The sequence below is a fragment of the Leptodactylus fuscus genome, chromosome 5, assembly GCF_031893055.1.
Source record: "Leptodactylus fuscus isolate aLepFus1 chromosome 5, aLepFus1.hap2, whole genome shotgun sequence".
Taxonomy (NCBI): Eukaryota; Metazoa; Chordata; class Amphibia; order Anura; family Leptodactylidae; genus Leptodactylus; species Leptodactylus fuscus.
In genome coordinates, this window is record NC_134269.1 from 51,330,039 (window position 1) to 51,347,569 (window position 17,531).

Genomic DNA, 17,531 nt, shown 5'->3' on the forward strand with positions numbered 1-17,531 from the left:
TTCCTGGGTTTTTCAGGACCCCTTAGGATAGGTCATCAATTGAAGATCTGTCGGAGTCTGTTAAATATTATGAAATGTGAACACACAGATGATCTGATAGAGGAATGTCTCCAAGCTTGACAATTTCAGTAGGACCAGCTGATCATCTAACGTGTACAAGGGTGCCTCAATTTTACCCTGACAGCGGATAAAAGGGAAATAAGGACTGGGTGCATTGGTTTGAAACATGACAAATCCTTTGTTCTCATGGAAGATAGGTCCCTGCCAGAGGTGTATGGCAGCAGATTAACTCCCTATCCCTATTAAGAACACATGCATGCTTAGCTAAGGCACGAGTGCATTTGTATGATGGAGGGGGTCAGGAGGAATAGATGCTGGCCAAAAGTGCTATTTAAGGTTCTCACCATCTGCAGTCACTAACTCAGAAACTGTCACGGTTGCGCCAATGCCAGAGCAACTTTTGCACTGAATGCTGCTTACACCTCTATGGAAAGGGGTAGGAAAGCTGTCCCTAGTGCTACGACGGCTAACTAGACCCTGCCTGCAGGTGTTGGTCAGCTGTACCCAAGCTAAGCTTGGCCCCGACAACTACTAGCTCTCTGAACACGAAGACCTGACAGACAGGTGGGGAAAGAGCTGAAAGAGGGTAGGGACTGGGATACTAGAGGTAGTCACCCCTAATGAAAGAGCAGGTGCAGCTGCAAACAGTAACAACAAGGAAGGGATGTGCTGGTGAACAAACAAACGCAGCACAACCATAAACACAACGGGATTTGAGGAGAGGACAAGTGGAGTAGTGAGGAAAGGGTATCACAAGACAGGGGCAAAATAAACCTGAAACCCGTAAACAAAAACTCACTAATATCAAAACAGTGACAGGCAGCAAGAAATTCAGGACAGGGGTTGAGAAGAAATGCTGAGGGAAAAACAGACTCTCACACAGAACAAACTCACATCACTTCCAATCAAGCTCCTGAGACCATACAGTTTCCACAAACCACTCCTCCTACACTGAGCCAATAATCCTGGTTGGTAACAACGAAAACCAACGAAGAATGAAGCCCGCTCTACAAATATATAAAAATATTTTTCCTGTTCGGTAAACACCGTAGCGGGAAAAATAGTCAAAAGTGCCAAACCGCCGTTTTTTCACTGTTTTGATTCTGATATAAATTTGAATAAAAAGTGATCAAAGCAATAGCATTTCCCGAAAATGGTAGAACTAAAAAGTACACCCGGCCCTGCAAAAATAGACGCCCTATGCATCCCCGTACACTTACGTATAAAAAAGTTACGGCCGTCGGAATATGGCGACTTTTAGAAAAAAATTTTTTTAACACAGTTTTGGATTTTTTTTAAGGGGTCAAAATGTAAATAAAACCATATAAATTTGGTATCCCTGGAACCGTACCGAAACACAGAATATAGGGGACATGTTATTTTGGCTGCACAGTGAACGCCGTAAAACCAAAGCCCGTAAGAAAGTCGCAGAAATGCATTTTTTCTTCAAATCCACCCCATTCTGAATTTTTTTCCTGCTTCTCAGTACATTATATAGAATAATTAATGGTGGCATCATGAAGAAAAATTTGTCCCGCAAAAATTAAGACCTCATATGGCTCTGGGAGCAGAGAAATAAAAAAGTTATGGGGTTTAGAAGGAGGGGAGTCAAAAACGAAAAACGAAAATCAAAAAATGCCATCGGCGGTAAGGGGTTAAAAAAAGGATCTTTCAACAGCTGGGGCACAGGAGGTTTTATATACCGCTAGAAAGTCGACAGTGGGGCTGTTGTGAAGAAGGGCATTTCTGACTGTCAGCAACGCCCTTCTGACAGTGAAAAGCTACGGTACCGGCACCGATAGCTCTTCACCCGGAGCACAGATCGTGAAAGCCGACAGTGCGCTGAATTCAGTGCACTGTCGGCTTTCTAGCGGTATATAAAACCGCCTGTGCCGCAACTGATGAAAGGTCCTCTTTAACGGGAGACTATCAAACACATGAGCCTATGATATCCCAGCGAAACTACTGCAACACCCTCCTTTTTGTAAGTCTATAATCTAGCCTAAAATGTGCAACGATAAGCCTTTTGTTTAGTAATCCTCTTAGCCGTTATTGAATTAGCCCCCTTTTATTGATATGCTAATTATCCAGGACAGAGCACCAAGAGTTACTGAGCACTGTCTGCTGTGTGTGAACAGGGGGAGGTGAGAGCAAGGAAGGCTGATGAGTCATCATCATCATCATCATCAGCCTCCCTGCTCTCTACTATACTATCCCATGGCCTCTGAAGAAGCATGCATGGACCATCACTGCAGCTGGTCTGCAGTGGTTCTGTCAGTTGGACTCTAAGTCTATGGGGCAGCAATGCAGTACCTACACTCACCACTACAGTTCGTGAACAGAGTGGCTTTCCCACGTGCCTTGGTACCCGTGATCTGCGAGGATGCTAGTTGCTGAATGCCCGCAGATATAAGAATAGGTCTAAGAAACCAGATAACCCCTTCCAACTGGTAATTCAATATCTCCCAATAACGTGTCTAGAGTTACTTACTCTTTTCCTTGACCTCTTGTATCTATTCTTTATCAATTATATTCTGGAATACATAAAGCTCTTACCTAATGCAAGTTGTTCCATTTGTCTGTGCCTTCCATTGTGTTCTCCAACATTTTTCTAAGTGAAGTGCTACCGAAGCTGAGGGTACTACAAACACATATCACTAGAATATTGCGAAGCGTATTTATGTATCTGTTTTTCCCACTGGTAGCTTAAAACATCACCATCCTAGAAAATACGGGTCAACTGGTATATTCTAATTACACAACGATGCAATATTCCTGGCAGATGAATGACTACTTAAGTTTTAGTAAAGTAGCTGTGATCAGTTAAGGAAATGTAAAAATGACTTGAAAGTACGCAGTACGTCAGACAATGTTTTCCTAATCAGCCACTTGAAGAAGCTGACAGACTAATAATAAGATGCTTAAAAACCTTTGTGATTTGTGCTTAAATCTGCTTTCCTGTTTGCTCAGTTTTTTTTAAGTGCCAATTGCAGGCAATTATATTAGACATGAGCTGTGCAGATTTCCTGGTGCACCCCATCCCCTCCAATCCAATATCTGTGGGGTATTTCCTGGGAATTGATGATCAATTATGTTGGAGAATTCGTCTTAGAAAAGCTGAGGCAAGGAGACTGAATGGTGAATATTTTATAAGAATGTCACATTTTCTCTGGACAATCTTAGTGTGTGAAATGGGACATATGCCAACGTAGCCTTAATGTTATCCCCTTTATTTCAAGTGCTGAGCTTACGTTTCATTCCTTATTCTACTTGGCCTCCAGATAGTAATGGTGTGATCATACAGTGAACTACATGATAGGGTTCATATTCTATCAAATTACAGTATTTCAATGGGCTATATTCATTAATCAATATTATACATGTATTACCATAATGCTCATATAAGGGGTTTTCTGGTTAAAACATACTGAAGATCTATCCTAATGTAAGGTCATCAGTATCAGGATAGTGGGGTCTGACATCTGACAACCGTATTAATCACTTGTTTTCTTTGGGAGTCATATACGTCTATAATATCCACTAGGTCAGTGATGTCAAACCTTTTTGAGACTGAGTGCCCAAACTGCAAACCAAAACCCAATAAGTTATCGAGGAGTGCAAACACAGCAATTTAACCTTAAAACTCCACCATTGCAGACCTACAAATTACAGTCGTGTGAATGGGACTTTACAGAGCTTGTACTGAAATTTGGTACATTTGACTGTGAAATCTTATTACGGCCTGTACTAATATTATGTCTACTATAAAACAGATACTGTGTGATATAAATAGTGAAGGGACCCCACAAAGTACAATCTACCCCACAGTGGCCCCCACACAATATAATCTGCCACACAGTGGCCAACATGCAGTACAATCTTTCCTGCAGTGGCCCCCACATAGGATTATATACTCCACAGTAGCCCCCTCCCCACACATGATTAAATGCTCCACAGTAGTTCCCCCTCCCCACACAGTATGAAATGTGCCATGGTAGTCCCCTCCCCACACAGTATTAAATGCTGCACAGTAGTCCCCCTCCCCCATACAGTATTATGTGTTCCACAGTAGTCTCCCTCCCCCACACAGTATTAAATGCTGCACAGCAGTTCCCCCTCCCCACACAGTATTAAATGTTTCACAGTAGTCCTCTTCCACCACACAGTATGAAATGCTCCACAATAGTCCCCCTCCCCACACAGTAGTAAATGTTCCACAGTAGTCCCCTCCCCACAGTAGTAAATGCTCCACAGTAGCCCCTCTCCCCACACAGTATTAAATGCTCCGCAGTAGCCCCCCACCCCACATAGTAGTAAATGTTCCACAGTAGTCCCCCGCCCCACACAGTACACAAAATATACTTACCTGAAGAGCTGCCGGGTGTCCTTCTCTTGTTGACTGCGGGCACTGATCACTTACGTCATCGCGCCTGTGTCGGGGCAGAGGTCACACTGCCTACACTGACAGCTTTCAGCTGGATTTGCAAATGCACATGCAGCTGAAAGCAGCAATCGCTCACTAACGGGGAATCCTGTACCAGAATCCCCAATAGTGAGCGATCCGGGCGACCACACGCTTGCCAGCAGAGAGGGCTCTGTGTACCTTCTCTGGCACGCGTGGCATAGGTTCACCATCACGGCATTAGGTTATGACAAAAATTCAGAGACATCTCAGAGACTTGATATCCGAATATAGTATTAACAGCAGAATTGCCAATACAGTCCTAACCTAAGAAAAGTCCTTATGGAGAGTCTGGGGACCATCGGATCAGACTTGTCTTGTTTAACATCCTTTTATTACTAACTTCAGTATAGTTTATTGTTTATTTCTGGTTCAATACCTAGAAAACTGAAAGACCGTCCTGATTTTCTTTATGCCTTGATCTTTACAGAATATATATTACATCTACTTTTTGTTATGTTTGTATAATGTTGGAAAATATCAAAAAACACAAGTTAAAGGGTATTCCCACCTCACATACTCATCAGTCTTTACTGCTGTAAAATCTTCTTTCTTCCTGGTTTCTTGCATCATTTGGTGGCCGGGGTTTCACATGCAACCTGCCGTTTAGCTCCGCCCAAAATTTGTGTGTAGCTCCGCCCACCCATATTGGACTATGAAGTACAGGCAGCAGCAACTCCATTCTGTGTTACATACAGAGACTGCCTGTCTCTGCCATAATGAACACAACTGAATTAGCCTGATAACTGGGAGAACAGAAGAAATGAAAGCAACTCCTCTCCCCTATCTGATAGCAGGAAGGTCATGTGGTGTAGACACAGGAATAGCTAGATACACAGGCTCACTCCCCTGCACTTAGCCCCTCCTCCCTCCCCCCTGAGAGCAGCAGATACATCACTTGACTCATGAGCAGCTAAGTCAGGGCTGTGGCCACAAAGAATTGAATAAAGTAAGATAGTGGACAAACAAAGCAGTTTTGTTGAAGCAATGTATTTAGGAAACGTCTTACATCCACATTAACAAGCAGTATAGATAGGATCCTTGTGATGGGACAACCCCTTTAAAAAAAAAAACATACAGAGAATGGAGCAAGAAGCAGACAGCTCTGTTCTCTCTGTAGTGGCTAGACCGGGTACTGCCGATCAACTAATAACTTAAATGGGGCCTATGCTGCAGTGTCTCAGTTCTGCCACTACACAGAGAACAGAGCTGTCTGTTTCCCATTCTATTCTCTGTGTATCAGCTATATCAGTATATCATATGTATCAGTAATCATGGGGGTGCCGGGTGTCGGACAACCACCAATATACCAATATGATATCAATTACCTACCATTAGGATAGGTCATCCAGCGGTGAACTTAGCCTCTCTGCTGCCTGAGGGAGACGATCAAAAGATCCCCCTCCCCCGTGCTGAATACTTGGGGGGAAAGGGGTGTTTGTCTTTTGATCGTGCGCCTCAGGCAGCAGAGGGGAAGGGCTGCTAGTTGTAACATTGCAGTGAATACAGCACAGTAATATTTTACTGTGTTCTCCCACATTTCCCGTCTCTTCTCTTTGGACCGCCATGACCACTTCTTCCAGCTGTGACTTAACTCTGTAAAGTTTGCACTCTATTATGCCACACAGCGGCCCCTGCAACCTCTATTATACTCCACAGCGGCCCCTGCAACCTCTATTATACTCCACAGCGGCCCCTGCAGCCTCTATTATCCCCCCCCCCCCCCCCGGAAGTGCCGCCTGAGGTGACCACCTCACCTTGCCTCATTAGAGGTGTGGCCCTGAGGTCATCACTACTTTTAGACTGAGAAATTGCTTTAATAGTGGATAATCAAACAGTATATGTGGACTGTTAAGGTGCCCATACCCCTCCAATAGTTTTTGGATAAATGCTATTTTGGCCAATAACTATTTTTCTCAATGGTCCCATACTCCATGAGGCTGTACATGTGTTATCAATGGAAAGAGAAGAGTAAACTGCTGCCAGATGCTGTCATATTTTCCCAGAGAACAAAAAGATTGGTGTAACATCTCTGCCTGTTCAGGTCACTGCGCCACCTTCTGCTTGCATGCTGCGGTGCAGGAGGCGTGTGCAGTTTAGTTCCTTGCTTAGAGTTTTTGGTTGCACTGTGTGAACACGGCTCTAGTTCTGTAATTGAATTTGCACCACACTCGTCTTCTGCCCTTGTCTGCCTCAGTCCATGAAGTAGTTAAATTTGGTCTTGCCCTGTGATTGACAGCCTGCCCCTATTTAGTCTAGGTTTGCATTCACACTGGTGCCTGCTATTGCCTTGTGCTTGCTGGCGGTTTTTCTTGCTGTTTAGTTACTTGTATTCTTAATCCTGACCTTGGCTTTTCCTATTGACTATTCTTTTGGACTTGGCACTACATTGCTCGACTGTTACCGAACCCTGGCTAGCTGACCTCCCTTTGTTGTTGTTTGTCTTTTCTGCGTTTTGTGTGTCACATATATAGGAAGGGATCGTCTCCAAGTTGTTGCCTATTACCTAGGATAGAGCCTGGCAAGAGGAAGGGACAGTGGGGGGCTTCAGCTTAGGGCTCACTGTCTCTTGTGCCCCTTTCTCCAGGGTTCTCCAGCAGCTACTGGGGAATTGTCATCTAGCAATTCGACATGCCCAATTCAATATTTAACATCCCCCTAAAAAATATGTGGGGAAGCATTGGGAGACCCCATGCACATAAGATAATTGGCTGCTCCCACCAACATTGGCTGATTCAGATATCGTTTCTCCTAACAGTAAGAGGCCCTTTAGATCCATAGATGAGTGCTACTGTTGGGCAGCACAGGCCAGTAGGCTATTGGCAGTCTGGTCCTACCATTTGACATGAATATAAGTGCAGTACAAGGTGGCTGGCAGTCAGTAATCTCCTGAACTGTACAGAAATTACATCCTTGTTTGGCAGAGCCCAAGCCAAAGCTCTCTCTACAGTAACTGCTCAAATATTCAAGCCTTTTGGAATCAAAGCAGGTGCTTATGTGTTTACTGCTTGGCTGGTCAAGAATATGCGCTAACCTCTTCCTTCACTAGCTTCTATTATAGCCCACTCTTCAACATCTTAAAATGAATATGGGTAATCCCCCTTTCAACAAAATACAGGATTCGCACTTGGGCAGCACATGAACTGGCAAGTAAAAATTTACTGACTCAGTAGCACCATGCAAAATCACTGCTGTGCAATGAATCAAACCCTAATAACCAGCTATTAACTGGGACATCTAAGACATGCCAGAATGGTCACTTACAAAATGATTTTTCATGATTTTACTGGAAGACACTTGGGAGATGAGAATCGGTACCAAGAATACAAATAGAAGTTGCAGTTGTCCCTTTTTTTGCATGCTCAGCTACTTTGTAGTATATGTAAAAACACAATATGTATCAGAATACCAAACATCAACGCATAATATCTAGTATCAACCGTTCCTGTTCCTCCTCTGCCATGAATTTCCCTATGGTACTACTGTTGTTCATGCTGGCAGACTCCCTTTAAAGGGGTTGTACCATTACAGACACTGTAATATGAAAGTCCTCCGTATCCTACCTATGAATGTGCATGACTTTGCATGACTAGTGCTCCACTAGCTTCTATTGGGCTGCCGGAGATTGCAGTATCAGAAGTTCCATAGTGGTGAATAGAGCACCAGTCACACTCACATGCACAGGCCCTGGCTGTAATGTCTGCAGCTCGGCGTTCTTTGCACCTCTCTGTTGCAAATAACATAAGCCCAAGGTTGAATAATTGAGCAGAGTGCTGATAGGTCTGTGCTCCACTATTGTATTCAACAATCATTGCTGCCACCATGAACAGCGAAAGAACACCCAAAATGCAGGACTGCCCTGCCCGATCCTGGGGTGGCTGAGTGGACCCCTGCTACCATAGGACACAGTGCAGATGCACTGTTGGAACTATGGTTGAATGGGTTAATGCAACTTTAAAGAAGAATACGTACTATCAAACTTAAAGACTATGGACACTTTCACATTATATTTTTTTAAACTGAATTATATCTATTATGTGATAAAAGTAAAAATTCAATAATCTGATGTTAGGGAATTGCTAGATAAGCAATTCCCCAGTAGCTGTTGGTGAAACCTGGGAGAACAAGAACAACAAGATAGTGTGTCCCTGCCTACTTGCCTCAACTATCCTAAGAAATAGAGGACAACTAGGTGACAGTCCCTTTCTAAAATGCAAGTGACAACTCACAACGCAGACAAGACAAACAACAACAAAAGGGGGAGTCAGCTAGCCAAGTGGTCGGAACCAGTCAAGCAGTGAAGTACAGAGTCAGACTCCAAAAAGAGTAGTCAGAGGAAAAAGCCAAGGTCATAACTATGAGTATAGATAGCAAAGAGTATACAGCCAGCATGCACAAGGCATTTACAAGCATCAGGGAGCGGGCTGGAAAAGTATATAAAGGAATCCGCCCTAGACTTGATTGGCGAGGATGTTTGTCAACCAAAAGCTGCTAAGTTAACTCCATAGTAACCAAAGAAAGTGATGTACTGGCTGGACTCACACACAGCAACGAATCCTCAGCTGTGCTGCAAGAAATAAAAAGGGTCACAACTGAATACACCTCCTGCATCGAAGCGTGCGACCGGAGGTTGTAGAGGCCCAAACAGGCAAAGACGTTCCATCTGTCTTCTGTGTTCTCCTACATTGCAGCCTGCTTTGCCCCACTGTGTGATATCCACCAGCAGCAGTCTGATGGCTCCTCACTAGATCTTATGTCTGCTCTTCTAAACAATCTTCTAAGCTGACATTTTTTTATTTAACTTTTATTTGCTTGTGAATAGCATAAAAAGGTTATGACACAGATATGATTCAGAAGAAGAAGGTGTCCATACTGAAAAGAGACATGTGCCTGTCACTTATCATGGGGCACCTGGCTGTCTCTTCACTGTTAAGACTCCCTTTTACAAGTGTGTCAGACATAAAACCTGACACTTTTGGGTTGTGGCTGGCAATTTTGAGACAGTATATGGCTTCAATTTTTTAAAGGGTGTCTTCTTGGTATTCTCAAGATGAGTTATGTTGCTAGAACCTTTTACAGGGAGTCTATCAGCACCAAATCCATTATTAATCCGACCCCAGCGAGCCATGACCACAGTGCTACAATTGGTTTGTAGAATGGCTTCTTGGTTTCTACCAATGTTCAAGTTGGTTTTCTCCCAAAGTACTGATAGGTAAATTGGCATCCAGTAAAAACAACTGACCCTTGTAGGTGCTGGGGATGAGCGCCTGTATGGCAGCCACTAACTTCCCTACTCCACAATACTCTCTATACACTTTGTGGGAGAACAGTCCATTACATATATTTGCCATTGTTGTGTAAGAGGCTTGTTGAAGACACGTGGCCTACACTTTTGATGGGACATGTGATTTGTAACTGTAGCAATGTTAGGAGAGGTAATAGAAGCTGGCATATTGAGGGTGCACGTGACGGGTGGAACGGACTGTTGGGTGGAATGACGTATGCATTGGTATACTTATATTATCTCCCCCTAATGAATTCTTAACCATCATTATAAGTCATAGAAAGTAAATAGACAAAGCATATATGGGACCCATACTGGTAATAATATGTCATGCTTTGCTCACTATTATCATATTACAGCTACCCTAAATTGGGCAGTCTGTTTTCCCCCTTCACAGTCCATGGGTTGCCTTTCAAAACAACAAAGTCCAACGGTGAATCTTAATTTCTTTCAATGCTAGCAATGATTTTTTCTTAACTATACAAATAAAATAACATAGCGGCAGTCGGCGGCATCTACAATAGGCTTGGGGAGCATGAAGGTGGCTGCTGTGCTCCCAATGTGCGGCTTGGATTCAGTGATGCTTTTTTCCGCTCTCTCTCTCTGCGGCCACAAAGCATCAGCACAGTCTGTGCAGTCACAGAAGAATTTCTAATTGAGAAACACTAAGCACTGACATCAATGCACAGCCATCCTGGAGAATTCACAACTAAGAAGTCTCAATTATCTGTTATAAAGGGCACCCTGTAACTCTGGCATGTCCGCTTTCCTCCACTTACATTTAGCACTGAAGTCTCCAGCTGCACCACTGTGCATATAAAAGGATAGGTTTCCCAATTTAAGGAGTATTCGGCATTTAGATGAAGAATATTACAGTGATGGGAGTCTTGACAATTCTGGCTCTCCGGATGATAGCCGGGTCTCCATTACTTTGACAGGCAGGGTACCAAGGCTGTCATTGGACGGTCTTTCAAGTTACCCACTTACTTCTGATTCGACATGACCAAATGGAAAAAAAAAAATGGTATCCTTTGTTAGATCCTCAATGTCTATCTGGGAGGAGCCCAACAGATACAACTCCCACTGGTCACCGAAATAAAGTGACCGTGACAATATGAAAGAACCCTGCCCGTTCAGCTCCATCATGATGAAATTTTGCAAAACTAACTTACTAAAATGAACCTGTCTCTCGGTCTGACACCAGGTTGGCACCACAACTTTACCAATCCCAAGAATGGGGCTCCAGTTCTCCTATGCTGATGGGGCTACAGGCCCAGAATGAGCCCTTACAACTTTAATTGGGAGCGCTATTGATAGCTCAATAAAGCACTTGGCCATCTCCGAGAATGAATGGAGCGGCAGTGCTCATGTTCAGCCTCTTGCCCCATCAAAACAGCAGAAGTTGAGCCATATTCTTGCGATTGGTGGGGCCCCAGTTGGTCAGACTCTCACTGATCATGAAGTTATTATTTACAACATCAATATGGGTTAGCTTCATAACTTGACACAACCCTTTAAGACCTGAACTAATGTAAAGCATTTAATCTCACTATACAATCCCCTGACACTAGAGTTTAGCAGGCCGATGACACTGACCACCAGGACTAACCAGATGGGTGACCAGACTCTGTAATGAACACCCTATGCAGTGGCATAACTACAGTCTTGTGGGCCCCGATGCAATCTTTTGTCCCCTACCTCTTCCCTACAGCAAATTCTTCATAGTGATGGTTATTGGTGCTAAGGAGTTTAATCCACCTTAGTGTGGTTAGGGAAATCTGTGGGTCTCCTTGGTTTATGGGACAGATGGAAGCTGCAATCTCAATACCGATGACAGTACTTATGGGCCCTCTAAGGCTCCTGGGCCCTGTTATGACTGCACCCTGTGCAACCCTGCACGTTATGCTCCTGACCCTATGACAGTGCCAAGCTAGTCAGAGGGCACTAGAATGAGTATGTGCCACTATCTGGCGAGATAACCATGCTGAGTGCTTCACGCTGGTACTGTGTATTATGTACTTCTATCCCATGTATTTTACAGAAGTTTTAACACGGGTCTCCAGTGTTGAAACAGGCAGATTAAGGTAAATAAGTAATTTTGCAAATCAGTGAACTGGTAAGAGTCACAATGAGGAAGATTTAGCGGCAAAATAATCCAGAATTCTGTCTCACACTGCCAAAAAACCTGGCATGTTGGGAACCAAATTTATTATGTGTTATAGAAACTTTTTAAAGGGGTTTTTCCTACCCATAGGATAGATCATCAGTATGTGATGTGTTGGGGGTCCTTCACTGATCAGCTGATCCACGTATCCCGGGAGCCAGAAACTATAGAAATGGTGCAGCATTAAGGTGTTGGACCCCCAGCGATCAGATACTTATAACCTATCCTGCACCGGATTTATTAAAGTGAACCATTCATGTCCTCTATTCGAGGGCATGCCATACACCATAAAGCTGTCCATGCGCCGATCCGCCATCAGTTTTTTTCTCCTGTTGCAGAGATATTGGTCCCGTTAGTTTTGGGCCTGGCCTTGCAGCTTAGTGTCCTTGCTGGGCAGTGGGGACTGAACACTTCCCTAATCTTGTACTATGATGGTGGCATGCTACACTGTCCAGCGATGCTGTAAAACCGGCCCCACTGACATTACTGATTTTAGTATCCGAAATTGTAACCAAAAAAACTGAAAGTGCACTGAATTCAGCCACAAACAGCTTTGTGGTGGCCTGGCCTTGTGTTACATGAAAGACCCAAAGGCATGTGACAATATTTTGGTGCCAAATATTGGTGTAAAGAAATCCAGTACGAGGTGGCAAAAGGAAAAGTGTCCAATACAGCTAGCTGCACCAAATTTTCAGTGTGCGCCACTGTGATACATTTGGCTCACTCTTAGGCCTGGTTCACATTTGCCTTGGTAATCCATTCAGGGGAGTCTGCATAGAAACCCCCTGAACGGACTACTAAACGCATTGGCAAGCGGTGTGCAGTGAAAGCACACGGACCGCATAGACTATAATGGGGTCCGAGTGCTTTCCATGCAGTATCCACCCAAGTCATGCGGACAGGAAAGTAGATTGTGAACTACTTTTCTGCCCACATGTTCAGTGCGGAGACCGTGCCCCCGTTATAGTCTATGTGAAAAATACAAGTGTTTTTGCTGCAGTTTTTTTCACTGTGCTTTTTAAGGTGCAATTCACTATCTGCACCTTTAGCCTGGGGGGTGTGATGACACCTTTTTTTTATTATGTTTCTGCAACATTTTTAGCAGTTTTTTTAGCTGCAAAAAAATCTCTGTTAGGCTAAAGCCCCACATAGCGGGCTTCAGTAATAAAGTGCTGTGGAAAAAACCACGGCAGGAGGGCATTGCGGGTTTTCCAGCAGGTCTTATCATAGAAAGAGGTTTCCTCTGCGGACTTTCTGCTTCCATTATACGCCGTTTCTATAGGTATAATTGACATGCTGCGATTTCCAAAACTGCAAAAGTTTTGGAAATCACAGCATGTCCAGTTCATGTATTTTTCTGCAATTTCCGAATCCCATCCACTCTGCAGGAAATGCCATGGACGAAACGCGCTATTTATGCCGCGTGAGGCCCCGGCTATAAAGGCCACACGCAGCCAAATGCAGCTAAAAAACCATGCGTCTTTGAAATGGCAGATTGTATACAATGTTTTTTCCATAATGTGTGGATGGGATCACGTAAAAACTTATTGAGGCGGGGCCCCATGTGGCGTAAATCCCGCGGAAAAAAACGTGGCGTTTATAGTCACAGCAAAGTGGATGGGACTGTACCAAATTCCATATTCACTTTGCAGGATAGTAAGCAGTGCAGACACCGTTGCGGTTTTGGAAATCACAGCATGTCAATTATATCTATGGAAACACCGATGGTTTACCTATAGATATAATTGAAGTAGAAAATCTGCAGAGTAAACCTCTATGAACTTTCTGTGCAAAGCGTTGCGGGAAGAACCGCGATGCATTGCTGCACTTTTTAGCTATGGGTTGCCACGTGGGGCTTCAGCCTCACTTTGCTAGGACTGTATCTGCATTTATATATAATGTGGCCTCAGAACTGCTGTGATTAGATGTTCAGTAAAAAAACCTATGACTATTTTTAAGGGTCCATTCACACGGAGTAAACGCGTAAAAAATGTGATTGAAGTCAATTGGAGTCTTATTTTTACACGTGTATTTTGGCAAAATTAGCGCACGATTACTCTGTGTGAATGGACCCTAAGGCTGACCCCCCCAAATGGAATACCAAATGCACTGGCAAGCGAGGTGCAGTAAAAGCACACGGATCCCCATAGACTATAATGGGGTCTGTGTACTTACTGTGAGATCTCCGCAGGGAACATGATTCGTGTGGAGATCTCATGGCAAGCACACGGACCCCATTATAGTCTATGGGGATCCGTGTGCTTTTACTGCACACCGCTTGCAAATGCGTTCGGTAGTGCGTTTGGGGGGTCCCCATGCGGACTCCCCGAACAGATTACCAAATGCAGATGTGAACGAGAGGTAAGGCTCCTCTCGCTGCTGAAAACAGGTAAAAAACACATTGTGTATTTTTCTGCAGTGATTTTCATTGAGTTTTTGCTGCATTTAGAAAATGAAGGTGTGAACCTAACCTAAGAGCTTCCTTTATATTTTGCATTTGTTTTCAGGCCACTCCTGACTTTGGCTCAAAAAAATGCAGCAAAATCTGCAACATAATAACGCTGAGTTTCCACAATGTGGGGCTTCAGCCTGAGGCCGGGGCTCCACGTGTCGCAAACTCCATAATTTGACCATGGTGGAAATGCTGGTGGGAGAATTGCTGCATTTTACAGTCAGGGCAAAGTGGATGGGATTCTAGCAAACAAAATGCTGTGATCTCTAAAACTAGCACGGTTTTGGAAATCGCACAATGTCAATTATACCTACGGAAACGCCGGCGGTTTCCCTTTAGGTATAATTGAAACAGAAAGTACACAGAGGAAATCTCTGCAAACTTTCTGTCTAAAGCGCTGCGGGAAGAACTGCGTTGCCGCCGTGGTTTTTCCCGCAGCGCTTTCTTGCCTAGTGCGGACTGTAAGAAGATCAGTCATATTTGGCGGGCTAGAGTGCAGTGCTCTATTCTTACTGAAATGAGGGACATCAGGACATTCACCAGACAGACCCATTATAAGTCAGTGGGTCCATCTGGTGAATGTCATCTGACAGATGTGGGGCTTGATTTTTCCTTTTCCTCTCCTCTGACAGAACATAAATGTGAACAGAGCCTAATATGATATGTTCTCTCTCTACATGCAGTCACTTTGTGTAGGACCAAGTTACCTTTTTCCAGTCCTATGTAAACTAAACTTCGATTCACATCATGTGTTTAATACAATAGTGATACTTGTTCCCTATGACAAGTGTACACAGATGAAGCAGAGCTGAACTTGTTATACAACTCTATGGTCTGAGTCACTCCAGCAGTAATACAGTAGTGGCAGATAACAAACTCAGCTCTGCTTGATGTGTACAAGGCTGAGTTCTCTGAATGATCCCCAGTAATGGCTGTCTATCAGCGCCGTGACTTGTGCACCACCCTGATGCTCCATCAGTCCCTGCCTCAGTCTAGCCTGCACCGGGCGGCGTTGGCCAGGGTGCACAGCGGCCGGAGCAGTTATCGCTTATTCAGCAGCCTGACCTGTGATCAATGATCCGGGCTGCGCAGTGGCAGCAGAGGCAGCCGAGCACCGAGCACAGTCCGGGCAGCAGCACTGACTCATCACCGAGGGGAGGGGACCCGATCCCGCCTGGAGAGGCAGCGGCAGAGCCGGGGACACGTGGGGAGCAGCCCGGGGCTGGGGAGGGGAGGGGAGGGGGGAGTGGGGTGTCTGATACTCTGCACAATGACTGACAGGAGACCTCAGTGATCAGCACCTATTCCTATTACTACTGCTGCTGCTGGCGGGACAGGAGGTAAGGCGAGGACCGGGGGGCGCTGTGCATGGGCAGGACACTGCCAGGGTACCACCTGTATGTGAGCAGGGGATCGGCACATGTTCACACAGCACTGGAGACTCCGCACCTGGAGCCACAGATGACAATGGTCCTGTGATACTTTCCTGCTACTTTCCCGCTGGCACCCAGGGGGTTAACTCTCCATGCAGCTACATCTGTAGGATCTCATTGGGTCTAGCACTTGTTTTGGACTCTGCTACTGAGCACCACTCCAAGCATTGCCCTCCACAGCAGAGGTGAGTACAGGAGCCACTTCAGGAGTTCAGTAACCCTCTTAGTGCTGGAGCAGCCTGCAATGCAGAGCTTGGGAGCTGGCAGGGTTAAAGTGCCAGGTGAGGTCCCCCTGCTGAAGAGGTGTTCTCCTTAAATCTAGGGGAGTGACTATATTTGGAAACCATAGGAGTTGTCAAGTGATTTTATATCCCCTATTAGGTGTAATGTGTGGGATTAATGCTATCAGCCCTATGGGCCTGGAAAGCTTTTCATTGATGCTGGGGCTATTATCAAAGTCATTGTGAGAGCCTGTATACATCGCAGGCTGTGTATACAGAAGGTGGCACAATAGGGCAAAGTTGTGGCTATTACACAATATGCATGTTGGGCATTGCAGACAAATGCTGATCATCTGCTGCATCAGATTATGCAGATTTAGGACCAGTACTGTTACCCCAACTCACATGGCTACTCACCCCTGGCACCCCCTTGTCGCACCTCCACCAGCATGGCATGATAGTAAATAGCAGTGCAGATCTGGAGTGGACAGCAGGTGTTTAATGCAGCATTTAGGGACCAGATGTAACAGCCTGCAAGGTCCATAGACTTTTTTTTCCTCCTTGTTTGCATACTGCTGTTGTCAGTATCCTTTGCTATAGTTGGATGTTTAGGGATTATTTATGACTAGAGATAGTGTAGGGATGAAGAGTGGTTGGTTATATTTAGCCTGGCACTAGAATTTACAATGCTAATTGTAACCTGGGTGTGTATTATAGGGATGCTGTATAATAAGCCTGTTAAATACTAGTGCAGGGATCCCATGAAGTGTCTGTACCCAGTGCTCCAAGTCTCTGCATTCACTCCAGTAGGTACTGTATGCCTGTATGTTCTCTGCATGCTTCTCCTTATGCCCGGCTCTTCTTATGACAGTCATTTTAGTATAATGATGGCATTTGTGACCAATCCCTTTAATAATCACTTGGCTGTATGTCCTAGCACAAGGATCTGATTGAACTTGCGATGTGTGATGTTTGCCTTGTCTGCCCCGCTTTCATGTCCTCAAGAAATAAAGTGATTTTGGGGGGTGATGGAGGCAGTGGCGAGCCTGGCTCAGGGCACTGTCTGGCTGCTTCTCCGCACTGGAATGATCCGATAAACATTCGTCTGCTTGTGTTCTCGCTGCGTGTCTGATGTAAAGTTGTCATAATTAAAGGGGTTCTTTTAATAAGGATTTTTTGGGCGGCTACTGTAACATGGATGTCTTTTCTTTTACTTTTTGCAAAAGTTTTCTTGAAATCTACAGTAAGGAGCAGAAAGCTTTTAATTATATAGCCGCCAGACTTGCTGTAAGAAATTGTTCATGAGTTGTTCTATTTTTAACCCATTCTGCAAGTACCAGGTGTAGCTGCTCCCCGCATGTTTGATTTCAATGAGTCACGTTCTATATGTAGTGCCATTGTTTCTCTAATCAGCCGTTATGTTCTATTAAGAAGATGGGAGCTAATCTGGGTATT

At 44.5% G+C, this 17,531-nt stretch overlaps 1 protein-coding gene across 2 annotated transcripts in view; it reads left to right on the forward strand.

The window, feature by feature from the left end:
• Positions 1-15,739: 15,739 nt before the first annotated feature.
• MEGF11 (multiple EGF like domains 11) overlaps positions 15,740-17,531 on the forward strand; it is a 324,148-nt gene continuing 322,356 nt past the window's right edge. For both annotated transcript variants that reach the window (XM_075273141.1, XM_075273142.1), the window contains exon 1: positions 15,740-16,040. The gene's annotated coding sequence lies outside the window, so the exon portion shown is untranslated. The remainder of the gene's footprint in view (positions 16,041-17,531) is intronic.